Here is a 27,834-nt window from a genome sequence, read left to right as displayed (position 1 = left end):
CAGACTTCAGCCAATCGCCACGCGGAGAGCTGTGGGCTATCTTCTGATTGGGTCTCTGTGAGTCAGCGCCTCCGACCACAGGGCTCTGTGCCTAGAGACTACAACTCCCAAGGTGCAGTGCGCAGGACGAAGGCCCTCTCTTAAGGCGGGGGTTGGAGGGAAATCTACTGCTGGGAGGCAGCGATTGTATTACCAATGACCTAATTTTGCTTCTGTTTAGTTAAGAAAGTTGGGTAACCCTCTCTACGTCAGGGCGGCAATTTTATAGAAAATAGGGATCTGATGTAAAGTGAGAATTGGGAGTTATTCTTTTTAAATTGTAAAGATCAGAAGTTTATTTTCTCAATTTAAGCAGACCAGGATAAGTAAAACCACTCTGGTTTAGTGGAAAAACCCATGTTCAAGTTTTGGTCCCATTCTATTTTAGTTCTAGAAGCTTGTAATAATTATTGATCCTCCCTGAGCCTCCTGATACTGAAAGCCATGAGCTTTTAAATAGGGGGTACAAATGCCAAACTCCACTTGTGCCAGGAGTCAATTCACATCCAAGTGGTAGCTTTGAGAGAGCAGTTTTTTTTTTTTTAATTGATTTTATTTTTTTGAATACACGACAGCGGAATGCATTACAATTCTTATTACACATACAGTGCACAATTTTTCATATCTTTATATATATAAAGTATGTGAGAAAGCAGTTTTATAGATTTGTTGGTGCCAACTCCCAACTCAGGATTTCTTCATTCCTGTGGACAGTAAGCTGTAACTTGGCTGAAGAAAAGAATGTCTATCTTCCCCAGAGGCTAGGGAGGGGAAAGGGAGGAGAAAAGGTGTGTATTGGGGTGTCAGTTTTTTAAAATAAGCTGTCAGTGGTTGAACAGCAAGATTTATATTTTAAGTATTATTAGACTCCTGTTATATCCTGAAGGATTTGATGAGAATTAAATGAGATAGAGGAGTCATGATTTGACTATGTGGGACTGCAGTGGCACCCCCTCCTCCAAAGAAAAATCTTATTTAAGCTTCTCCAGAAATCTTTACCATAATTGATTTTAAGACTACCAGCAAAAGAGTCTGTACAAAAGAGTTCAATGTATTCCTATTTTCCTGTTGCTCTATTTTTACGAGGCCTCTGGCCTTGAGCTGGAGCTTCACAGAGCTATCTACATTTCAAGAAGTTTCCAGTTCGGCTCCATGGTAGTAGCTGGCAGGGGGAGGAGAGAAAAGGGAGAAGAAGCTGTCCCCTCCTCAGGTGTTGTCCTTGAAGGGTTACCTTGTGAAAGGAAAGTGACCACAACACTCTTGGAGGGACCAAGAGATCTTTATTGCAGCAGTGAGAAAGAAGAGGAGAGAGAGAGAGAAAGAGCCCAGCAGGAGAAAGTTTTTATAGTCCTTCTGCTGTGCTGCCTAAATCTAATAGGGTCTATGGGTTTACAAGCTGCCTTGTTGGCATAAGGGGGGCTAAGTGTTCAGCCTTTGGGGGGGGGCAGGTTTGAGTGTTCAGCCTTGAGAACAAGACAGAGGAGGGTTTGAGTGCCCGGGTTATCCTGCAGCTAATATTCGTTCAGCCTGCCCTGCATCTAACCACTTGCCCAGAACAGTGAAAGAAAGCTGCTTTTATGTGAACTTCTGCAGTCTGTGAACTTCTGAGCCCCTCCCCTCAATGCTGGGTATAAAATTTTGAAACTACCTGAACTCCAGATTCAGGGATTAAATGGTTACAGCAAAAGCTGTACCCTCTGAACCTGGCTGCAGCCAAATAAAACTGTTTCCTGCTATCTTTGGTGCCCTACCTCATCCAGGTACAACAGGACCCTGAAATATATTTGTTTGGCATATTTTGAGTATGTCAGAGAAACTGTATACTTCTGGAATACAGGCATGGCTTTGAAAGGCTCCCCTTTCATAGGAGAAATTATGTCAGTAAAGAAAATCTAAATTAATGACAAACTGTCAGCAGACGAACACGATTGTCTATCTGATACCCCCTTTTCTCCATAGAAAGATCTTTTCACAGTCAGAGACTGGAGTCTGACATCAGCCCAGATACAAATTTCTAATAGGTGGCTATTGCTGGCAGACTTCTACATAACAAAACAGCTCTTGTTCCCTGTGTATCTCCTCCCCTCCACTTTTCATACTTTGTCACCTCTTTACTTCCCACCAGAACCCATGTCCCTATTCCCCATTTCTTTGTTTTTATCTTAGAAACTTACATTTCCAAGCTCTTCTTGGAGACTCATATTTTGTGTGTGACTCCCATGCTAAGATTTTTCTGTGAACATTAATAAACATACATGTTCTTTTTCCTATTAATCTATTGTCAATTTATTTCATATATTTCAATGATAGAAACTTTAGAAAAAAAGAATAAGTTTTAAACTTCCCCACACCTTCTTTTAATCCAAATTTCCATAACCTGCAATGCTTTTTACATTAATTTTGCTAACACACATTATATAATGTATTTTTTTCTTCTTTTTTGAGACAAGTCTCTCCATGTTGCCCAGGCTTGCCTCCAAATCCTGGGCTCAAGGAATCCTCTCTCCTTAGCCTCCCAAGCAGTTGGAGTTACATCTGCTAGCCATCACTCCCAGCTAAGACATATATATTGATTGTGCTCACTGGAAGCCTTAGTCTTCTCCTTGTCTTCCACACTTTGGCTCATAATAGATGTTCAATAAGTATTTCTACTTGCTAAAAGACTAAATGGTAACAATTGGTATAAATGTAATGCAGAAAAAGGGCTTTATAGCAATAGGTGAATGAAGAATAAGCTTTGACAGATTTTATATGAATAAGAGGATCTATGTAAATATGTAAGAATATAGATGGATGTCAAGATTTTGGTTGCAAAGCGCTGGGCAAAATGGGAATTTATTTGCTTACATAACCAAAGTTAAGAAGGGCAGTGATGCATATGACACTAGTCACCTGACCGCCACCAACATATTTTCATTTCTCATCTTCTTTCTGCTTCTCAACTTCATTTTTTTCTTTCTTTCTTTTTTTGCATTATGACAGTTTATTTTGAAGGTCATTTTTTAAACAAAGTTAAAGACAATCTGAGAAAACATTGCACAGAATACACTCATTAAATAAGTATGGTGATTAAATCAAAATAAGGGACATATGTTTTCTTCCATAACTCTGGAAATAAATTCTGTTGTCCTGAAGATTCTTATACTTCCACAAAAGGGAGAAATCATGGCAATTAAAGCTGCCTCTTAATCATGTAAAATCTACAGTAGCAACCATATTTTTCTGCTTTTCCCAATAAGTCAGTTCTTCAAATTATGCCTTGTTTTTTAAAAGATAGGATGCTAGAAATTCAATGGGATTTGGTGGTCTTTGCAAGCACAGCAAGTCCCTGTAATAAGATAGGCACAACCTTCTGATCCAGGTAGGCACGAGTTGGCAAAGACTGTAAATCCACCTTCTGTTTTGATGACTTCTGCCTTCATCTTCTCGTTTCCTACTATCATCTCAACATTGTCGGTCAGACCATACACAGAGTGAGGGTTTTCTGCAACCTGCATCTGTCCTTCCAGCATCTGCTCTGGCTCTGTGGTGGACCCTGCAAAGAGCTCAAGCTGTTGGTTCCTAAAAGGTCTGCACTGCACCACCAACTACCAGCATGAACCACTCCAGCCGTAAGTGACAAATGTCGAATGTCGCATGACTCTCAACTTGATTTTTTTCAAGACACACTATCTCCACAAATCAGGCAACTCGCAGCCTCTCAGTGGGAGAGCAAGTGAACCTCTTCCCTGAATTCCAGTTTAATAACATCCAAGAAGGAGCAGGATTGATCTGGCCGAGGCCCTGTGATTACTTCTGTGATGAAGGAACTGTTATTGGCAACCTGGATTAGGACTGACTGGCTCAGAAACCGTCCATGGCAAAAAGATGGGCAGGATAAGAACTTCAACAGAAATTCGGTGCATGCCTACTATTAAATTACTGAGTATATTTCATCAAAACTCAGTGGAGCAGGACTAAAGAACTTCAACATGGAGATAGGTCTGGAATCTATTAGTCTCAGGAATTGAGGCAATACACAAACCCTCCATACACTGTGCATTACCACCCAATTATTGTAAAAACACCTCAAATTTTTTCCCCTCTAACTCCTTTAGTGACCTTCTCAGAATATGTGAGGGATAACACATATAAATGGATAGGAAGACTCCATATCATAAATATCAATTTACAAATTAATCCATTAATGTAATACAATTCCAATAAACATCCTGAAAGAATTTTTCATTAAACTGAAATAATCTGGTCTAGATTCTATTTTTAAAGTTCAAACTAGGCAAGGAGTACTGAAGAATAATTAAGTAGGGAAACACACAGTACCAGATAACAAGAGTTAGTATAAAGCTATAGTAATTAAGACAGTATGGTAAGGACACTGTTATAGCCAAATACATGGAAATTGTAGTAGACAGCTGAGAATCTTCACCTCTTGATATTCAGGCTTTTGTTTAATTCCCTCAGCTTGAGTATGAATGGGATTTAGTGACTCACTTCTTATATAGAATAATATGACAGAAGAGATGGTATGCCACTTCTGAGATTTTAAAAGGCTGTGATTCTTGTGTTAGGTGCTCTCTTTGTTTTTCTGTTATATCACCCAAAGGATAAGCAAGTGACCACTTTGTGAGCAATGCTGTGGAGAGATCCTGTGGCAGGGACTGATGTCTCTAGTCAATGGCCAGTGAGGACCGTCCTGCCAGCAGCCACCAGTGAACATGGAAGTGGGTCCTCCCCAAGAGAGCTTCGAGAAGACTGTTGCTTCTGTTGGCCCCTTAATTTTGGCCTTGAAAGACACCCCAGCTAGACCTTTCTATCTGGTCTGTGAAATAATGTGTGTTATTTTCAGCTACTAAATTTTGGGGTAATTTGTTGTGCAGCAATAGACAACATACAAAACTTGATATATGTCAGAGGGAGCACTGCAGATAGTGGGAGAAGAGATGAATTTTTCAATAAATAGTGCCAGGACAATGGTCATCTATATGCAAAAGTAAGGGTGGTTTTCTATTGCATGCTTTAAAGGAAAACAGAAGAGCAAGTGGATTAAAGATATAAATGTCAAAAGGCAAAACTTAAAAGCCTAGAGAATGCTCATTTGTAATCATATTTTTTTGGTAGTACTAAAGATTGAACCCAGGGCCTTGTGCATGTGAGGCAAGCACTCTACCAACTGAGCTATATCCCCAGCCCCCAAAGCCTAGAGAATGAACTGGGTACAGTGGCACATGCCTGTGGTGCCAGCTACTCTGGAGACAAAAGAATCAAAAGTTCAAGGCCAACCTGGACAATTTAGGGAGAGTCTGTTTCAAAATTAAATTTTAAAAAGAGCTGGGGATGTATCTCAGTGGTAGAGCACTTGCCTAGCATGTGTGAGGCCCTGGGTTCAATAAAATAAAAACAAACAAGAGCAACAAAAATAACAAAAAATAAGAAACATAAAAACACTGAAGAATTAAATGCCAATATCTTTATGAATGAATGTATGATAGTGATTTCTTAGTGAAGGACATGAAAATGACAACCCCTAGGACAGGGAAATGACAACCTCCCAAAACCATCTGACCTGAAGGAAGAGAGAGGAGGAAGTCAAACATTAATCCTTTCCCAGTAACAATGGGCCCTGAGGAGAAAAAAAGCAAACTTTCATTCTTTTCTGCATTTGATCCCCAGCATCTCCATCAAAAGCAAACATTCATCCCTTCCCAACAACAATGGGCCCTGAAGTGGTAGATACTGAAATGTTGGGTCCTGGACTTTTACCCTTTCCCATTGCTGGTAAGTCCTGGAAGGAGAAAAACAAACAGTGAAGCTCTGGGTCCCAGAGGAAGAAGATAAACAGTGAACTTTGGTTGAGTTCTGAACTTTCATCCCTTCCCAGTAACAATAAGTTTTGAACTTTTTTTTAGTATTTATTTTTTTAGTTTTAGGTGGACACAATATCGTTATTTTACATTTATGTAGTGCTGAGGATCGAATCCAGTGCCTTGTGCATGCCAGGCAAGCGCTCTGCCACTGAGCCACAACCCCAGCCCCAAGTTTTGAACATTTTAGGCCTTTTTTCTTGACTGTCCAAACCGACACATCCGGCTTCACTAGTCCATCTATAACTGGCGGCCATTTTCTACCCAGAAAGTGAGCCCTTCAGTGCCTGATTGATTGACTCTACTGCAGAATAAAGGAAAGCATGCTAATCGATTTGAGGTCTGCTTCCGTTCCAATTATTTGTGCTTCTATAACGGTGCCAAAACCAATTTGGTCATTTTTTTTTTTAGAGACAGACTCTCACTGAGTTGCTTAGTGCCTTGCTGTTACTGAGGCTGGCTTTGAACTTGCGATCCTCCTGCCTCAGCCTCTAGAGCCACAGGGATTACAGGCGTGCACTACTACTCCTGCTCATTTTTTAAAAAAATATTTCTTAGAGACCTGTGACCTGGAGAACAGGCCCAGCGGCCCGCCACTGTGGTAGACAGATCACCCCTATTGGAAGAGGGGCCCAGCCGCCGCCTGCAAGGTAGGCAGACCGCACGTCCTGGAGAAGGGGCCCAGCGGCCTGCCGGCGTGGTAGACAGATAACCCCAATTGGAGGAATGGCCCAGCCGCCGCCCGCGCCTGCACGGTAGGGAAACCTGCGACCTGGAGAACAGGCCCAGCGGTTCGCCTGCGCAGTAGACAGACCTCCCCAGTTGGAGGAGCCCAGCCTCCCGCCTGTGAGGTAGACAGACCATTCCAACTGGAGGAGGGGCCCTGCCACCCGCCCGTGCAGTCATCTGACCGAGCTCTTGACAAACATAAGGTTTCCCCAAGACCCCCACCTCATCAAACACCTTATGAGAAAAACTGATGGAACTCATCTTGGAAAATCCCACCAACCCTTAAAACCCACCAACCGGTTGGCTGGTGTGGCTACCAGTGCGGTTCTGCAGTGCATCAGGCACCTGGTTTACATCTCAGAAAATAAGAGTAGAGATGCCACAGGTGGAAGCTCAAGTCCTCTCACACTGACTACCACCACCATCCTGAACCCAGAGACTCAAGCTAGGAATAGACAACGCCACCAACTGGAAGAAATGAAAACAGAGTTCTGAGAGACATTGTTTTTTTCTTTTTTTCTTTCTTTTTCTCTCTTCTCTCTCTCTTTTCAGCCATTCACCCAGTCTCCTCTACCCTTCCCCCTCAGGTCTTCGCAACCTCAACATATGTGAAACCAAAAAGTGCACGAAAAAGGTCTTTAACGACTGAATCACCAGAATAATATACTATAGAGGAATTGCATATGCCCCACCTCCCTTCTCTCTTTTTATTTCTTTTCTTTTTTCTCGTATTTTCTTTTTCCCACTCTCTTTTTTCTCTTCCTTTCCTAGTTATTTGTTTTCCTCCCTCTTACTCCCTCTATCCCACTTGCAACCCCCTAAATTTTACTATTCATAAGTAGGGTAATCTTATAAATACAGATAGGAATTTGAATCTATACATTCTTCCATAAATTACCCATCTATTGGTTAGAGCTCTCCAAAGTTACTAAGTTAGATTAACCCCATACACTCACTCCTTTCCCCATAAACATAACATCCTACACCTGAAATTCAGTTTTCTTCAAGCTACCAGAAACGGTATGCCTTTCATGAAACTAATGACTATATTTGTAAACGATAATCGAAACCAACATTTGTAGACATAAAGTCTAGCTATAAATGTAGTAATAAGGAAAACATGTGCTTAGATGATGTACTATTGATATTGAGATCTGTTAACATTGTCTTTCTCCACAAAAGGGAGACTTTGCAATTATACAAGAGCAATATAAATATATAGGGGGAAAATTCAATAACACAACAGTTTCACCAAGCAGAAAGAAACTCGAGCAGTATGAAAAGACAAGGAAAGAAAGGACCACAAGCAATGCAGGTCAATTCAACTTTAGAAGAGGTAATATCTGCAGCAGATGGAATGTCAGATAAAGAATTCAGGATATACATGCTTCAGATGATCTGGAGTCTCAAGGAAGACATTAGACAGCAAAATCAGACAATGAAAGATCACTTCGACAATGAATTACATAAACAAATCCAAGAAGCAAAAGATCAACTATACAGGGAGATAGAGGTTATAAAAAACAAACAAACAAACAGAAATCCGAGAAATGCAGGAAACAATAAACCAAATTAAAAACTCAAATGAGAGTACTACCAGCAGAGTAGAACACTTAGAAGATAGAACATCAGACAATGAGTACAAAGTATTTCAACTTGAAAAGAACATAGACAGCTCAGCGAGACTGTTAAAAAACCATGAGCAGAACATCCTAGAAATATGGGATAACATAAAGAGACCAAACTTAAGAGTCATTGGGATACAGGAAGGTATAGAGGTCCAAACCAAAGGAATGAGCAATCTGTTCAATAAAATAATACGAGAAAACTTCCCAGACTTGAAGAATGAGACAGAATCCCAAATCCTAGAAGCCTACAGGACGCCGAATGTGCAAAATCATAAGAGATCCACACCTAGACACATTATAATGAAGATGCCCAACATACAGAATAGGGAGAGAATTTTAAAAGCTACAAGAGAAAGGAAGCAGATTACATTTAGGGGTAAACCAATCAGGATAACAGCTGATCTTTCAACACAGACTCTGAAAGCTAGAAGATCCTGGAACAACATATTTCAAACATTTAAAGAAAATGGGTTCCAACCAAGAATTGTGTGTCCAGCGAAACTAAGCTTCAGGATGGAAGATGAAATTAAAATCTTCCACAATAAACAAAAGTTAAAAGAATTTGCAACTAGAAAACCATCTCTTCAAAACATCTTCGGCAAAACATTACAGGAAGAGGAAATGGAAAATAACAATGAAAACCAACAGTGGGAGGTAGGACAGTAAAGGGAAAAAATAATCAAAGAGGAAAAACAAACCATGTTTAGTAACATAAATAAACAAATATGGCTGGAAGAACAACCCATATCTCAATAATAACCCTAAATGTTAATGGCTTAAACTCACCAATTAAGAGACACAGGCTAGTAGAATGGATTAAAAAAAAAAAAGATCCAACAATATGCTGCCTACAGGAGACGCACTTGATAGGAAAAGACATACATAGACTGAAGGTGAAAGGTTGGGAAAAATCATATCACTTATATGGACTTCGGAAACAAGCAGGAGTGTCCATACTCATATCAAATAAAATAGATTTCAAGCCAAAGTTAATCAAAAGGGATAAAGAGGGATACTACATACTGCTCAAGGAAACCATACACCAATAAGACATAACAATCATAAATATATATGCCCCAAACAATGGTGCAGCTATGTTCATCAAACAAACTCTTCTCAAGTTCAAGAGTCTAATAGACCACCATACAATAATTATGGGAGACTTTAACACACCTCTCTCACCACTGGACAGATCTTCCAAACAAAAGTTGAATAAAGAATCTATAGATCTCAATAATACAATTAATAACCTAGACTTAATTGACATATATAGAATATACCACCCAACATCAAGCAGTTACACTTTTTTCTCAGCAGCACATGGATCCTTCTCAAAAATAGATCATATATTATGTCACAGGGCAACTCTTAGACATTATAAAGGAGTAGAGATAATACCATGCATCTTATCTGATCATAATGGAATGAAACTGGAAATCAATGATAAAAGAAGGAAGGAAAAATCATGCATCACTTGGAGAATGAACAATAGGTTACTGAATGATCAATGGGTTATAGAAGACATCAAGGAGGAAATTAAAAAATTCTTAGAGATAAATGAAAACACAGACACAACATATCGGAATCTATGGGACACAATGAAAGCAGTTCTAAGAGGAAAATTCATTGCCTGGAGTTCATTCCTTAAAAAAAGAAAAAACCAACAAATAAATTGTCTCACACTTCATCTCAAAATCCTTGAAAAAGAAGAGCAAAACAACAGCAAAAGAAGTAGAAGGCAAGAAATAATTAAAATCAGAGCTGAAATCAATGAAATCGAAACAAAAGAAACAATTGAAAAAATTGACAAAACTAAAAGTTGGTTCTTTGAAAAAATAAATAAGATCGACAGACCCTTAGCCATGCTAACGAAGAGAAGAAGAGAGAGAACTCAAATTACTAGCATACGGGATGAAAAAGGCAATATCACAACAGACACTTCAGAAATACAGAAGATAATTAGAAATTATTTTGAATCCTTATACTCCAATAAAATAGAAGATAGTGAAGGCATCGATAAATTTCTTAAGTCATATGATCTGCCCAGATTGAGTCAGGAGGATATAGACAACCTAAACAGACCAATATCAATTGAGGAAATAGAAGAAGCCATCAAAAGACTACCAACTATGAAAAGCCCAGGACCAGATGGGTATACAGCAGAGTTTTACAAAACCTTTAAAGAAAAACTAATACCAATACTTTTCAAGCTATTTCAGGAAATAGAAAAAGAGGGAGAACTTCCAAATTCATTCTATGAGGCCAACATCACCCTGATTCCTAAACCAGACAAAGACACTTCAAAGAAAGAAAACTACAGACCAATATCTCTAATGAACCTAGATGCAAAAATCCTCAATAAAATTCTGGCAAATCGGATACAAAAACATATCAAAAAAATTGTGCACCATGATCAAGTAGGATTCATCCCTGGGATGCAAGGCTGGTTCAATATACTGAAATCAATAAATGTTATTCACCACATCAATAGACTTAAAGATAAGAACCATATGATCATCTCGATAGATGCAGAAAAACCATTAGACAAAGTACAGCATCCCTTTATGTTCAAAACTCTAGAAAACTAGGGATAACAGGAACATACCTCAATATTGTAAAAGCTATCTATGCTAAGCCTCAGGATAGCATCATTCTGAATGGAGAAAAATTGAAGGCATTCCCTCTAAAATATGGAACAAGACAGGGATGCCCTCTCTCACCACTTCTGTTCAACATAGTTCTCGAAACACTGGCCAGAGCAATTAGACAGATGAAAGAAATTAAAGGCATAAAAATAGGAAAAGAAGAACTTAAATTATCACTATTTGCAGATGACATGATTCTATACCTAGCAGACCCAAAAGGGTCTACAAAGAAACTACTAGAGCTAATAAATGAATTCAGCAAAGTGGCAGGATATAAAATCAACACGCATAAATCAAAGGCATTCCTGTATATCAGCGACAAATCTTCTGAAATGGAAATGAGGACAACCACTCCATTCACAATATCCTCAAAAAGAATAAAATACTTGGGAATCAACCTAACAAAAGAGGTGAAAGACTTATACAATGAAAACTACAGAACCTTAAAGAGAGAAATAGAAGAAGATCTTAGAAGATGTAAAAATATACCCTGTTCATGGATAGGCAGAACTAACATCATCAAAATGGCGATATTACCAAAAGTTCTCTATAGGTTTAATGCAATGCCAATCAAAATCCCAACGGCATTTCTTGTAGAAATAGAGAAAGCAATCATGAAATTCATATGGAAAAATAAAAGACCCAGAATAGCAAAAACAATTTTAAGCAGGAAGTGTGAATCAGGCGGTATAGCGATACCAGACTTCAAACAATACTACAGAGCAATAGTAACAAAAACAGCATGGTACTGGTACCAAAACAGGCGGGTGGACCAATGGTACAGAATAGAGGACACGGAGATCAATCCACAAAATTACAACTATCTTATATTTGATAAAGGGGCTAAAAGCATGCAATGGAGGAAGGATAGCATCTTCAACAAATGCTGCTGGGAAAACTGGAAATCCATATGCAACAAAATGAAACTGAATCCCTTTCTCTCGCCATGCACAAAAGTTAACTCAAAATGGATCTAGGAGCTTGATATCAAATTAGAGACACTGCGCCTGATAGAAGAAAAAGTTGGCTCCGATCTACATATTGTGGGGTTGGGCTCCAAATTCCTTAATAGGACACCCATAGCACAAGAGTTAATAACTAGAATCAACAAATGGGACTTACTCAAACTAAAAAGTTTTTTCTCAGCTAAAGAAACAATAAGAGAGGTAAATAGAGAGCCTACATCCTGGGAACAAATCTTTACTCCTCACACTTCAGATAGAGCCCTAATATCCAGAGTATACAAAGAACTCCAAAAATTAGACAATAAGATAACAAACAACCCAATCAACAAATGGGCCAAGGACCTGAACAGACACTTCTCAGAGGAGGACATACAATCAATCAACAAGTACATGAAAAAATGCTCACCATCTCTAGCAGTCAGAGAAATGCAAATCAAAACCACCCTAAGATACCATCTCACTCCAGTAAGATTGGCAGCCATTATGAAGTCAAACAACAAGAAGTGCTGGCGAGGATGTGGGGAAAAGGGTACACTTGTACATTGCTGGTGGGACTGCAAATTGGTGCAGCCAATTTGGAAAGCAGTATGGAGATTTCTTGGAAAGCTGGGAATGGAACCACCATTTGACCCAGCTATTCCCCTTCTCGGTCTATTCCCTAAAGACCTAAAAAGAGCATACTACAGGGACACTGCTACATTGATGTTCATAGCAGCACATTTCACAATAGCTAGACTGTGGAACCAACCTAGATGCCCTTCAATAGATGAATGGATAAAAAAATGTGGCATTTATATACAATGGAATATTACTCTGCATTAAAAAATGACAAAATCATGGAATTTGCAGGGAAATGGATGGCATTAGAGCAGATTATGCTAAGTGAAGCTAGACAATCCCTAAAAAACAAATGCCAAATGTCTTTTTTGATATAAGGAGAGCAACTAAAAACAGAGTAGGGAGGAAGAGCATGAGAAGAAGATTAACATTAAACAGGGATGAGAGGTGGGAGGGAAAGGGAGAGAGAAGGGTAATTGCATGGAAATGGAAGGAGAACCTCATTGTTATACAAAATTACATACAAGAGGAAGTGAGGGGAAAGGGAAAAAAACAAGGGGGAGAAATGAATTATAGTAGATGGGGTAGAGAGAGAAGATGGGAGGGGAGGGGACGGGAGGGGGGATAGTAGAGGATAGGAAAGGCAGCAGAATACAACAGACACTAGTATGGCAATATGTAAAACAGTGGATGTGTAACCGATGTGATTCTGCAATCTGTATACGGGGTAAAAATGGGAGTTCATAACCCACTTGAATCAAATGTGTGAAATATGATATATCAAGAACTATGTAATGTTTTGAACAACCAACAATAAAAATTAAAAAATAAATAAAATATTTCTTAATGTTGATGGACCTTTATTTTATTCGTTTATTTATATGCGGTGCTGAGAATTGAACCCAGTGCTTCACACATGTGAGGCAAGCAGTCTACCACTGAGCTACAACCCCAGCCCTCATTTTGGTTGTTTTTAATTACACTTAGTGATATGCAAAAGCACAAATTATAAAGAAAACTAAAACATACCATAAAAAGATAAACCACAGTCTGGGAGAAGGTATGGGTAAATATGCAAATACACATAGCCAACAAAAGTTCAGCATACAGAATATGTAAAATCTCCTACCAATCAACAACAACAACAAAAGATAACAATAAAAATGGTAAAAGAGGAGAACAGGCAGTTTACAAAAGAGGGATCACAAACTGCATGTGAAAAACCTATGTTAATAGGGAATTGCCTTTCAGATTGACAAAAATTGAGAAGTTAAAAATCTTTCAGTATCGGGCTGGGGTGTGGCTCAGTAGTAGAGTGCTTGCCTGGCACCCATGAGGCACTGGGTTCGATTCCCAGCATCACATCAAAATAAATAAATAAACACATTGTGTCCATCTACAACTGAAAAAAAAAAAATCTTTCAGTATCAAGTATCAGTGTGTAGCAACTGAAATTCATAGGCATTTGCCTATGGAAACCTAAATTTTTAGAAACACTTGTGTTCATTTCTCTCTCTCCTATTGTTGTTTGATTGTTTTGAGACAGGGTCCCACTTTGTTGCCCAGGCTGGCCTTGAATTCCTGGGCTAAAGTGATCCTCTCGCCTCAGCCTCTTGAGTACCTGGGACTACATGCATGTGCCATTGTGCCTGGCTTAAAAAACACTTTGGAAAATAATTTGACAGTATCCAGTGAAGCTGTTATTTTCATTAAGTGAATAACTATACATAAGTAATAATGAATGAACCAGAGGCACTTATTCCAACATGGATAAAATCTCACAATAGAAATTAAGTAATTATGAGTTGTAGAAAAATACACATGGCATTATATCATTTTGCAGTTTTAAAACATGCAAAATGATATAATGCACTGTTTATAGCTAAATGTACATCTAGTAAGGTTATCAGGAAGTGCCTAGGAATAAACAACTCCAAATTCAAGAACATGATTTCCTCTAAGGGGCAGTAGAGGAAGGAATAGGGGAGGGAACTTCCGGGGTTTAATTGTCAATAGTGTTTCATATTTTTAGGTGGCTGGTGGGCAAATCAATGCTCATTGTATTATTCTTTATACCTCTCTGTATATCTTAAAGATTTTATATATATTTTTAAAATTAAAAAATAATAAAGACCAAATTGTTTTAAAAGGGCGGGACCGGGGAAGACAGCAATTGCAGGGAAGAAGTAGTTTAGAAATGGTCCCTATTTGAGAAGATTAATACCAAAAAGTTTAGATAGAGTTTCCATTTTTGATAGAAGTGTAACAGGGGCCCACTTCAGGCTTTAAATATAAACCGCTGCTCAACCATGGGTGGCTTATTTTAAAACTAGCATTTGCCCCTTCTCCTTCTCTCTCTCACCCTCCCTAACCTCAGCATAAGAAAAATTTTCTTCCCTTCCTAGGCTAAGTTATCTGTCCTTCCAATCACTGACTACTGACAACAGGAATGAAGAAATCCAGACTTGGGAGCTAAGAAAGGGCTGTCATGTGGACGTGGATTATGACTCCTGGTAGGCATATGTGGTAGTTTTTGTATCCCCTCTTTAAGACCCCACTGCTCCCCCTGGCAATTAGATTTACAACCTCTTGTCTGTTATTGGATTGGCAGTGGGAATAAGAACCAAGTTTTTGGTATTGTAAAGGTTGTGCTAGTTTTCCTAGGGCTGACATGACAAATCATCACAACCCCGAAGGTTTCACTGAAGTGAAATTATGCTCCCTCCAAAAGCACTATGAGGAAATCTTTCCTTGTTCCTTCCAGCTTTGGTGGGTCCTAGAGTTTCAAACATTACACCAATTTCTGCTTCTGTTTTCACATGAGCTTCTTCATGTCTCTGTGTCTGTAATCCCCCTCCTATTTCTCTTAAAGAGCATAAGTCATAGAATTTAGCATTTGCCCTTTATTGGGATCATCTTACTTTGAGATTTTTAACTTAATTACATCTGCCAAGACACTATTTTCAAGTTAGGTCATGTTCACAGGCACTGGGGTTAAGACTTGGACATAATTTTGGGGGGTGGGGTGGGGTGGGGGATACAATTCAACCCATTACAAGGGGCATACCCATGGTTTTTCTTTTTTGTTAGCAAAAGTCAAGTTTAGGAGATCTAATCTGTGTATGAATAAAATGCTTTTATGATTACAATTATTTTCCTTAATGAACATCATCTTCTTTTAGGTGTTTGAGGTTGTTATACTACCACCTGTTTTGTTAGGTGTTTGGATTTCTGCATTGACACGTTTTCTTTTTCTTTTTTAGCAGAATGGACAACTAAACAGGCTTTAAATGTGCTGTAACAGCCATAAACTGATAATCTTGGAAGAAAAGCTCAAAGGAATGAGTTGTGGATAGTTATTCAATATTTACATATATTATATTTCAATGGCTGATTACTTAAATTGTTATCTGATAATATGATCATGTGGCTGGCTATGTTAGGACAATTATAACAAATACTAATAATCTGTGTATTCCCTATAACATCTAGACATTTTCACTTGGTTGTTTTGACATTTTTTATTTTATTATCTTTTACTCAATTGATGAGGCTTAAAACCAAACTCATCATGGAGCTATAGATTTTTTGAACTGGAAGGGAACTTAGAAATTATTTCATTTTCTTCTTTTAATTCTATCAGAGGGGGACACCCAAGACTAGAGCAATTTTACAACCTAAGGATTATTCAACTAATTAGTTATTTACTGGGTAGCACTAAATCTCAGTTTCCTGATTACCTGTTCAGTGATTTCTTTCACTACATATGTTCATACTAAACACTACTAATATCAGCTAGTATTGACTAAGCCATTTCCATCTGCTACTGTATTAAGTGTTTTTACATATATCCCCTTGTATTTTCAGGGACATTTCATTCTCAAAGTCTTGGGCACTTAATGTCACATATGTGCTACATGGTGTTTATCTTCTTTAAGCCTCAAGAGAACTCTGTGGAAGGTATAGTTTTCCAATATCTCAGTATTTCTCAGGAGTGCTACCTTTTGGCAGTGTTCCATGAACTGAGTCTTCTGCCAGACTTAATGAAACTATTGAGTGGATCATGGTGCTACAAACATAATTCAGCTTTACACATCTTTAAAACTAAAGCTCTGTTTCTATGTAGCCTTATTTCTTTATAATCTATTTTCAAAAGAGGAATTTGTCAGTTAAGGCATAAGAATATATTTAAGGCTCTTTAAGGGATATGATATTCTGTAATTTGTTTCTTTTTTCTTTTTCTTTTCTTTTTTTTTTTTTTTTTTGAGAGAGAGAATTTTAATATTTATTTTTTAGTTCTTGGTGGACACAGCATCTTTGTTTGTATGTGGTGCTGAGGATGGAACCTGGGCCGCACGCATGCCAGGAGAGTGTGCTACCGCTTGAGCCACATCCCCAGCCCATGTTTCTTTTTTTCTTTTTTTTAGAAGTAGTTGGACACAACACCTTTATTTATTTATTTATTTTTATGTGGTGCTGAGGATCGGATCCCAGGGCCTCCCAGGTGCTAGATAAGCTCTCTACCACTGAGCCACACCCCCAGCCCTGTAATTTGTGTCTTACTATATCAGAATATATAGAGGCAGCACTGACAAGAATGCGCTGGAACCGCCCCTGCCCATCAAATCACATCGTATGTTCACTGTAGAGGATGGAACTGCCCCTGCCCATCACTGTAGAGGATCTCTCCATGAAGGGTGCCCCTGGCTTATAAGTCTTATATTCATTGTGTGTTTTTTTTTTTTTTTTTCATTTTCTTTGTCTCTTTTTTTGTTTTTTATTTATTTATTTTTAAAGGTGAACCTCACAGTCCTCGTTCTGCATTCCAAGTTTGACCCTACTCAGACAGGGTCGGGGAATGACAGGAAAAGCAGAAACGCACAGAAAAGAAGAGGTCGATTTAAAAATATATATATTTATTTTTTAGTTGTAGTTGGACACAACACCTTTATTTCACTTATTTATTTTTATGTGGTGCTGAGGATGGAACCCAGGGTCTCGCACATGCGAGGCGAGCACTCTACCGCTGAGCCACAACCCCAGCCCAACGAGAGGTTGATTTTGAGAATTTGGTTCCTTCAGTCTTTCCATAGGTTTTTGAACAAACTCAACAGGAAACATTTCATATTAAAGTGAAACACCAAGTAACTTCAGAAACTGGCAAGGCCATAGGAAACGTTATTTTATATATTTACACATTCCATGCCAATGTCCTCAAACCGTACCTTGGAATCCAGCCAAGGTCCTAGCACGGTGGTCCAGCTCCCAATTTCTGTCCTAGGGAGCTGCCCTACCTGCCCAGGACCTCCTGAACAGTGTTTCACTTCTCAGTCTGGGGAGGTGGATTCTTCCCTGGGCAGCGCCTGGGATGCTGGGGCTCCAGTCGCGCCCCGCAGTCGGGCAACCCGCGGGCAGCAGCGCCTTGCGCGAGCCACTCTCGACTCCCAACCGCCGAGCCGCGGTGGCCCAGGGGACCGGGAGCAGCTTCCCTCGGGCAGCGCAGCCTTCCCGGGCTTGACTTCGAGGTCTGCGGGTGCTGGCAGCGTTGGGAGCCGGGGGCACGGCGGTGAGTGCGTGGTCTGCGGGCGCTGGGCGCAGCGCCCAGCCCCAGGCAGCCTCCAGCCCCACCCTGGGTTCCCTTTTTGGGGATTGGAATTCATGCTAAAATCCAGTACCTTAAACCTATTGGTGGGAGCCAGGGGACACCCTGCTACAAAACCCCAGCCAAGTCACTGTGCCCTCTAATTCCCAGCCTCTTCCTTGGGTATGAAAGTGACCTCACGCCCTATTTCCTGTTTGAAAATTAAAAAATAAGGGGCGGGTGGTGAGGCTCCAGGGGTAGAGCACCTGCTTGGCAGGCACAGATGCACAGGCCTGGGTTGCGTCCCCCGGTAAATCGGCAAAATATCAGTCCATCCAGACTTATTTTCTGTTCCTTTACCTTCCACACCCCTCTAGAGCCCTGAAGTCTCCTTTCCTGTTCCCTTCCTTTTTTTATTTTCCCTTTTATTTTTATTTTTAAGTTGTCAATGGATTTTTTATCTTTATTTTATTTATTTATAAGCGGTGCTGAGAATCAAACCCTGAGGTTTGATTCATGCGAGGCAAGCCTTTGCCCCTGAGCCACAATCCCAGCCCTCCCATTTTCCCATTCTCTCTTGACAGCTCTGTGTCACTTTCCCCTTCAGAAGTTCTAATCATCCCTTTGTTAATTCACCTTTTATTGACATCAACCACCCTGTGCTGTATTTAACAGACTGTATTCCCACTTTGGACATTCTGCTTCGGAAAGGCTCCTTAATCTAATGCTAGCTACACAGCCAAGCACAAAAATCAGTAATGAACTAATACTGGAAGGGATAGGGCTACAGAGAATGGTATCAGAGAAAAGATGTAGCACACTAGTATACACCTTGCTCACATTCCTAGGTGTGACTAAGGATTGATACTGAAACTTGGTCTTTGTCTCTGTTGCTGACCCAACAATGAGAACGAAATTTTGGAGAAAAAGAAGTGTTTTTTTTTTTTTATTGTTTTTTTTAAGCAAATGACAACACTCAAGAGACTCCAGTTTCAGAGACTGTGATTCTAACTGCCATAGGCTCTTAAAGAGGGAACATGTTCCTGTGCCTAGCAGGAGTCAAAATTCACATCCAAGTGGTAGCCTTGAGGGATAGCTAGCTATTTCTTTGATCCCCAGGTACCAGCTCCCAAGTCTGGATTTCTTCATTCCTGTGGTCAGTGAGCTGAAAACCCCATAATTTGACCTAGGAAGAGAAGAATGTTAATCTTGCTTCCTCTGAGATTAGGGTGGGTGAGATAGAGAAGGGGAAGAGAGAAATGGGATCAATCAGGAATGTCCTGGAGGACACAAGAATTTATAGTTGATGGGCATAGAATTTTAAATAGGGAAGTGAAATGATTAGTCTGAAGTTTAGAAAGATGATTATTATCCATGTACCCAATAGGAAAAGACCTGTGATTTCTCTGAAATTTCACTACCATTAAAGTGAGAGATGTAAACTAGATGATTCCTAAGTTCTTTCCCCCTATTTCTGAAATTATATGCCCATGAGTCTTAACTACCTGGAATCATTAGGGAATACATTGTGTTAGTGAGTTAGTCATGTTTGCATTGCTGAGACCACAATACCAGACAAGAACAACCTAGAAGAGAAGAAGTTTATTTTCACTCACAGTTCAGAGGTTTAGTCAATGGTGGGCTGACTCCATTGCTTGGGCTCAGGGTAAGGTAGAATATCATGGAGGAAGGGCATGGTAGAGGACTGCTGCTCCGTTCATTGGAGCCAGGGTAAAGGGGGCCACAGGGATGATGAATCCTTCCAGTGCCCTCAGTGACCTGTCTCCTCTAGTCACATCCCCATCTGCTTACAGTTACTGCCATTTAAAGTAGGATGGAATATCCATTTAAAGTAGGATGGAATGATTAGGTTACAGCTCTCACAATCCAATCATTTCACCTGCAAACATTCTTGCATTGACACAGGAACTTTGGGGGGACACCTCATATCTATACCATAAATGATGGGTAATGACATTTACTGCGTACCTTTACTTATAAAAATTACAGTACCCCTTTTAAGATGCAAAGTTGAGAGTTATTGCATACTTCCCTGATTGAATCAAAGTATTATGATTCAATGTTAACCTTTCTTTGATGGCTTAACTAACAGTGGTCACTATTATTTAAAAGTTGTGTGGCTCTGTAAGAAGCACCAGTTACCTATAGGGAAGCACCATAGCCCTATAAAACTCAACCAGGACCAGTGGTGCATACCTGTAATTCCAGTGACTCAAGAGACTGAGGCAGGAGGATTGTGAGTTCAAAGCCAGCCTCAGCAATTTACGGAGGTCCTAAGCAACTTAGAGAGACCCTGTTGCCTGGTTTCTGATCTCTTGACTAAAAGGCTCAGGGGTCACTCCAGTTAAACTGGGCTAACTGGGCTGCATGAAATAACTACGCAAGAGACACAAATACCTTTTTCTTTGGGGTCGCTGTGACGGCTCCTCTGACCTTAAGGGTCCGCAGAAAGAGATAGAGAGCATGCGCTGACCCCTTTTATTGAGGGAAGCTATTCAAATGAGACAAGGGGTCAGGTTTCAGGGGGCTGAGTATCTTCATGATGTCCACTGTCAGCAGGTTGACTGACATCTGGGTAGGCCACACCCAAGGGCACAGTAAGAGAAGAGGACACACACAAGGTACTTCCATGGAAGATTCTATCCTAAACAGGGCAAGGGGTTATATTACAAAGGAACAGGTGAGCGTAGCTTCACCCATGGGGCTATAGCAAGACACACCCATGCACGAGACAGCAACCCTCGCACCCAAGAAGGGTGGGGAAAGCTCTGCCACATTTCTGCAACTGAGTGCCTCAGCACCCAGCTAGGGAGTGTAACCCAGTCACCTGTAAGGTTGGTCTCCCACACCCTGTCTCTAATTAAAATACAAAAAGGACTGGGGATGTGGCTCAGTGGTAAAGCACCCCTCGGTTCAATCCCTGGTACCAAAAATAAATAAATAAATAAATAGATAGATAGATAGATAGATAACCAACCAATCAAAAAACATTCAACCAGCACATATGTTTATCACTATACTTAAATTAAATGTTGCACTGGTTACCAAAAACTTGACAATTATGCCTATCAGTATCCTTTGAGAAAAGATAAAAAGATTTTCTTAATGATTCAAGTGAACTGTTTTGCAAGATTAAAAAACATACACTTAGGAAAATGGATGGGACTTGAGAACATTATATTAAGATAAATAAGCTGAACTCAGAAGCTCAAGGGTCATATGTTTTCTCTCATATGTTGGAAGCGAGAGGGGAAAAAGGAAAAGAAAGGTGGGGGAGGGGGAGTCTCATGAAAATCAGAGAGAGATCAGTAGAGCAGAGGAAAGGGACAAGGAGGAGGAGGGAAGGGAGGGAAAGGAGAAACACTGGGGAATGATATTGGCCAAATTATATTGTTATATTGTGTGCATGTATGAGTATGTAACAATAAAAACTGAAAGTTGGATTGGTTTGGGTATTTCTGTCCTTGAGTAAGCTAACCAAGGGTATCCAAGAAAACAATTTCAGCTGCTTATAAGTTCTCTGGAAAATTTGGGAAGGTTGTGGGACATAGCTAACAGGCTGACTCTGTGTCATGCCCTGGTGTCCTGCCATTAGATGCTTTGGCTTATTTAGGCCAGGTCTGCACTGTGTCCTCCTCAGAATTTCTCACTAGAAAGCATCTTTCTCTGTCTTGTCTGCTTAGGAACTTATCTTTTTGTTCTCCAAGCATTTACTGTTATTCTGGTTTCTAGGTTTTAACCATATCCTGAAAACTTATTTTGATGGAGGCTTCATTACTGTACTACAGTATGATTTTTTGTTTGACATTTTCTCCCACTCTACTGGTATGCCCTATTTTCATGGTTATATGTTCCTGATTAACTTCTACACACTTTTGTAATTAGAGCTTTTGTGATTGGGTAGGTTGGATTTATTCTTTATATATAGTTACCATTGTGTCACTAAAAAGTCACAGTCACCTTTCACCATGAACTTTGTGTTTGGACTTGGGATTCTGAGTGCTAAGAGGATGTTTTATGTTTTTGAGTTTTGGTTATGCTTCTATAAATGCGATGGCTGGACAGTTGGGTGTCTGTCTGAGGAACTGTATTATATCACAGAGTTTCTTGAAGCAAGTCACATTTCAAGTCCCTGTAATTCTTTGCTTGGTCTCTTGCCTGGTTAGCATGCTGGCATTGACCTACAGTCGAGTCCGGCTTTCAGTTTTTTTTCAGCCCTAAGACACTCAAGGACAGATAGGTGCCTTCCCATCAGCTGGGGTGGTTACCATCTCAGGGATGAGATATGTGCAAAGGGACAGTTTCTTATGGTCATATCATAATCACTAGAAGTACAACTTGAAAACACCAGGTGTTGGAGGGGGTGTGCATGCGCATGCGCGTTCTCGCTCACATACAGTTCCCTTTTTAAGGAAAAAAAAAAGAATCACCTCTCTAGCCTCGTAATCTTAGCTTCTTCTGATAATGTGGTGGGGGAAGAATAGATGATCTTGCTACCTAGCTAGCTTCAAGAGGAGTCATAGAAATACAGACCACTCAATTTATGGTACAATTTTAGACGAAAACGTTTTCTGATTCTAGATATTCGGCTGGCGGCCAGGACAGACACCATGAGCAGTGAAGAAGAAGGTAGCCTCCCCGTGGGAGAGCCAGGCGCCCCTTCTTCAGAGGGCACTGCCCCGCCCTCGGGAGATGAGGCCCCGCCCCCTCCGACGGAGGAGAATCCCGAAGACGACTTTGACCTGATGGCGGAGGGCGTTGCTCCCTCGGTGAGCAAGGTGAGCGACTATCGGGACCTCATTCCTTCCGACGAAGAGGATGAGGAGCACCAGCAGCAGCGGGTTCGGCCCCGGGCTGCCCCGCGACCCGCCCAGTCGGGGATTTCCGAGGCGCTCCCCCAGTCTTCCCCGCGTTCGTCCAAGTACCGCCGAAGTATGAGCGGCATTCCGAACCTGCAGGAAACGCTGAAAGAGAAACAGGTTGGCTTCCAAGGAGATTTTTTTTCATGGATAATGCTTTTACTTTAAATGACACATTTTGGTGGGTCTTCTTGATGACCACAGCTCTTATTCAGTGTTTGTCCTTCTTTAGGCAAGGTTTAGAGATGCCAGGGAAAACCGAAAATCAAAAGTTGATCCAACCTACAGATATATATTTGAAATTCTGTCAGCAAAACTTGGCCTGGACCTAGTAACTGTTGAAGAACTAATTTTGGACTGCCCGTCGGTAAGTTGAAGTCTTCTCATTCTTTGGGATCCTTGTTATTTTTGGGACTTGGGATGGAACCCCAGGGCCTCCCGCATTCTAAGCTGGTTCTCCAACCCTGAGCCACATCCGCCTTCATTATTTTCTAGTTGCTCTTTGAGAAGCGGTTGATTTAAAAAAAAACTGAAAGCATCAACATGCACCATAAAACATAAAATTAGGTTGGAATTTTATGGACTAGAGAAGAAAGTTTTGTTTTACGTTGCGTGATATTTCTAGTCAGGCCTGCTACTGTGGAGGAAGAAAAAAGAAGCCAGCAACAAGAATTGAGGCTAAAATTCTACCTTGGTTTGGGCTAAAACTGTAACTCAAAATGACTTCAGAATGACTTCATGTAACTTTTCTATATTATAAGCACCAGTAGAGCATTTTATAAGTGAAGTTATATGAACTATATATGCAAGTCAATTGTATAGAAAAACAAACTACCAAAATGAGCTAGGGCACAGTGCCTATGGTATGAAGATAGTAGAAAAGATGCGGTGATGACAGATCAGTTATCATGTCTGGATGGTGTCTGGTTTCCCGGAATAATTATTAGCAGTACCTCCTTTCACTCCTAGAAATGTCCCAGTTGTAGAAGATAAATTTATATGGTCATCCTAATTATTATAATGTACAATAAACCTGTGTCATACTTTCCGTCCTGCTAGCTCCATATTCAATTTTCAATATAACTGAGCTGCTTGGGCTTTTCTCAACTCTAGGAGGCGGGAATCATAGTCATACTGATGAGCAGATACAGACTGTGGTGATCTGATTGTCCCACTGAGCACACTAGTGAAAGAGTTGAGGTGCGGTGGGGTTATGGTGAGTTGTCACATAGGGACCACATCCTCTGTTTTTACAGTGGTTAGCAAACTTGGGCAAAACTCATTAGCTTCCTGTGGAGCCAAGATTTTGTGGAATGGTGCTTGAAAGAGCTTCTTCCTTTAGTGATGTGTGTGTTCTACTATCTTGTTTGTTCTTTATCTCTTCTTGAACCTTTATGAAAGCTTATTTCTGGCAGTCCCCTGACAGTATGAATGGGATTGCTCATTTTCCTGCTCCCTTAGTGTGTGGTTCTAACAGTAAGATGGTGATATGATTGATGCAAAGACATCAATAGCTCTAAGCTATAATGACCAAGGACAGAGAATCCATGGAGATATATACATAACACAAGAAGTACCCTAGCAAGCGATTGGAAACAGGGTATGGTTTCCTAGATCACCAAAATTCCCCACTAGAATGTGCCACTGTAGTCAAGGCTATCTTCGTGGGCATGTGGTCTGTGTAGTCACACAGAACCCTGTGCTTGGTTTAACAATCTTTTGCTGCCATTTTGAATGTTTTTTTTTTTTTGTACTGGGAATTGAACCCAGGGGCACTTAACCACTGAGCCACATCCCCAGCCCTTTTAATATTTTATTTAGAGACAGGTTCTCACTAAGTTACTTAGGGTATCACTAAGTTGCTGATGCTGGCTTTGAACTGTGATCCTCCTGCCTCAGCCTCCTGAGTCACTGGAATTACAGGTGTGGGCCAAGGGGCCTGGCTCATCTTTAAAAAAAAAAAAATTTTTTTTTGTTACTAGGGATTGAACCCAGGGGTTCTAAATCACTGAGCCATATCTCCAGACCATTTGGCATTTTATTTAGAGACAGGTTCTCACTGAGTTGCTTAGTGCCTTGCTTTTGCTGAGGATGGCTTTGAACTTGCAATCCCTGCCTCAGCCATGTGAGCCACTGGGATTACAGGCTTGTGCCCGGTCATCTTTAAATTCTAAAACAGGTGGTCCTGCCTTTCATTTTGCACTGGGACTACACATCCTGTAGCTGGTCCAGACTGTGGATGATACCAGAATGTAGTAAGAGGATTTTCTTTGCTATTCTCAAGTTGTGTTTGTTTGTTTTAATGGCTCCCCTTCTCTGATGATTATTTTAGTTCTTTTGTCTGCTTGATCTTTAAGTAGAAATGATCAGTGCAAAACAATTTTATACACATCCCTGAGATAATGGAAATGAGATGAAGGAGAAACTGATTTCTCAAAAAGTGTTTCTCAATAGGCTTCCTGTCCTGAGGACCATTCTGCATCTGTTTAGGGAGAAAACTAGATGGGTAATCAAGCCAGAAAATTGCTAGGCCATACACTTGGCTACATCCACAATGGAATCCCAGCAGCTCTGCAAATGGTATAGGCATAGATACTGGGGCCTGGCCATTGCCTTCAAAAGAAGACAACTGCCAGATCTAAGTGGAGGAGGAAGGTACCTGCAGGTCTGGTACTCCTACCTTAAATATTTGCCATCTGGCTTTCTGGGCTGGTGTTCTCTATTTAGAGGAAGTCTTTCTCACTAAGTAGGAGGATAGTCAGGAAGTAGACATGTCATGTGCTTGCAAACCCTTCCATCTGCCATTTTGGACTATGTCTTGAACTTTGGGTCCAAGGAAAGGGAAATATAGGCATTAAGAGAAGAACCAGCTAGAAAATGTGTTTCCCTTAAGAGTTGTTTGTGAGTGTACAAAGCCATGGTAGAGAGAAGTTAGCAAAGCAAGGGTAGAAGTCAAACTCTGAGATCCGAGTGGTTATTTAGTTGAAGGGATGAGGTGGGGACATATGATAAATTGGCATCAAGGTGAATAAGAAATGAATAAGAAGATGGAAGAAGGAACAAGGAGTGTCATGGTTTTCTGTGGTGTGGTGTAAAAAACCTAGTATATGAGCACATGCTTGTAATCAAGCAGCTCAGCAGGCTCAGGCAGGAGGATCTCAAGTTCAACACCAGCCTTAGCAATTTAGCAAGGCCTTAGCAACTTAGCAATGCCCTGTCTCTAAAAAAACTTAAAAAAGGCTGGGGATGTGGCTCAGTGGTTAAATGCCCATGGGTTCAATCCTTGATACAAAAAAAAAAAAAGAGAGAGGGAGAGAGAAAGAAAGAAATTGGGTATATTGTAAAGCTTTTTTCTTTCTTTCTTTTTTTTTTTTTGGTATTGGGGATTGAGCTCAGGAGCCCTTGAACACTGAGCCATATTTCCAGCTCTATTTTATATTTTATTTAGAGACAGGGTCTCACTGAGTTGCTTAGCAACCCACTTTTGTTGAGGCTGGCTTTGAACTCGTGATTCTCCTGCCTCAGCCTCCTGAGCTGCTGGGATTACAGGTGTGTGCCACCGCACCTAGCAGAAAAGTATTTCTTACATGTGAAACCTGACATGCACTCCAGGGTGAAGGCAGCTCAGTAAAGGCACCCCCAAAAGGTAGCTGACAGAGGGTGTGATGGTTCTTCTGTTTGCTATCAGATCCTTTCTGCCCTTGTCTCTGCCCTGCTCTGTGGCTCAGAGGGCTGAACTGGGCTCCCTTGTTCTCTGGGTTTTACTTGGTTTTGCCACTGAGAGGCTCCAACAGGAGACCGGAGGGCAGAAGGGGAGAGAAACCTGATCGCTCCCCACTGGCCACGCTCCTCACTCCCCATAACTACAGCTCCTCTGCACACACCTTCAGGTCTCAGCCAGGTTTAGTTACACCATTCCTTCCTCCCTTTCCTTTCAGGCCTCGGGTTGGAAATGGTTTTCCTCTGTTGTTGCTAGGGCTGTATGTCGGTTACCCTGATCTGGCCTCTAGTTGGGGCCTCCATATTTTAAAGTTTTTTCAAGAACTCTTTTTTGAATGTCTCCCTTTCTTTCCAGGACCTGACCAATACAGAGGTTTCATTGACATTGACATTCTTGCTTTTTCCTCTTTCTGTTTTACTGGTCCCTTTGTTAAGTACTGCTAGAGATAATCATTTCCCGGCTTACTGGCAGTGTTTTCCAAAGTCAAGATGGTAGTGGTAGTGTTGGGGCAGGTCCAAAATAGCTATAGTTAGGCTCCCTTGCCAGGGCTTCCAGCAGGCTATGTGGTGCTTTCAGTGTGTGACCTAGACCATGAATTGGTTATGTTATAGTCAGTGTGTAGTCAAGATCAGAAACACTCTGATTCAGTGTATGTACTCAAGATCAGAAACATTTGCTTGTGAGCATGTGCCCACTTATGTAACCAGTTGGCAGTGTGTTTCCTTTTTTTGGCCTGTATATTTAAAAAGGCCTATAGAAATGACTCATGGGGCTGGCTAGGGGCTATCCTCTGAATAAAAGGATGATCAATATTCCCACCATGCCTCGTATCTTCTTTCACCTGCTGGATTCCTGAACCTTGCTTCTGATTGACAGGTATGGTTCTATGGAAGGAGTGCAGAGCTGGTGACCAAAGGCTGGGGTCCAGTCTCTCAGGCTTAGTACTGTGATTGAGTGTCATTGAGACCATTACTTAAAATCTTTTTAGCTTTACTTTTCTATAAGAGGGTGTAATAATCCCATATTTCCTATAGTTCAAGGCTGTAGTATGGATCAGACAAACTGTTGGCAAAATATTATGAAATACAAGTGCATTTTATTTTTCTTGAGATGGGGAATTTCCCAGGCTAATCTCTATTTCATAGGCATAAGCAATCCTCCTGCTAGCCTCTGGAGTAGCTGGGACTATAGGCATGTACCACTACACCTAGCTAATATAAATGAATT

General features: G+C 40.6%; 1 pseudogene; it reads right to left on the bottom strand.

Moving 5' to 3' along the window:
• Nucleotides 1–3,228: 3,228 nt before the first annotated feature.
• On the bottom strand, nt 3,229–3,944 carry LOC114099288 (protein dpy-30 homolog pseudogene; annotated as a pseudogene).
• Nucleotides 3,945–27,834: the final 23,890 nt, after the last annotated feature.

The sequence above is a fragment of the Marmota flaviventris genome, chromosome 6 (genome assembly GCF_047511675.1).
Source record: "Marmota flaviventris isolate mMarFla1 chromosome 6, mMarFla1.hap1, whole genome shotgun sequence".
Classification (NCBI taxonomy): domain Eukaryota; kingdom Metazoa; phylum Chordata; class Mammalia; order Rodentia; family Sciuridae; genus Marmota; species Marmota flaviventris.
This window is presented reverse-complemented; position numbering and strand designations above follow the sequence as displayed.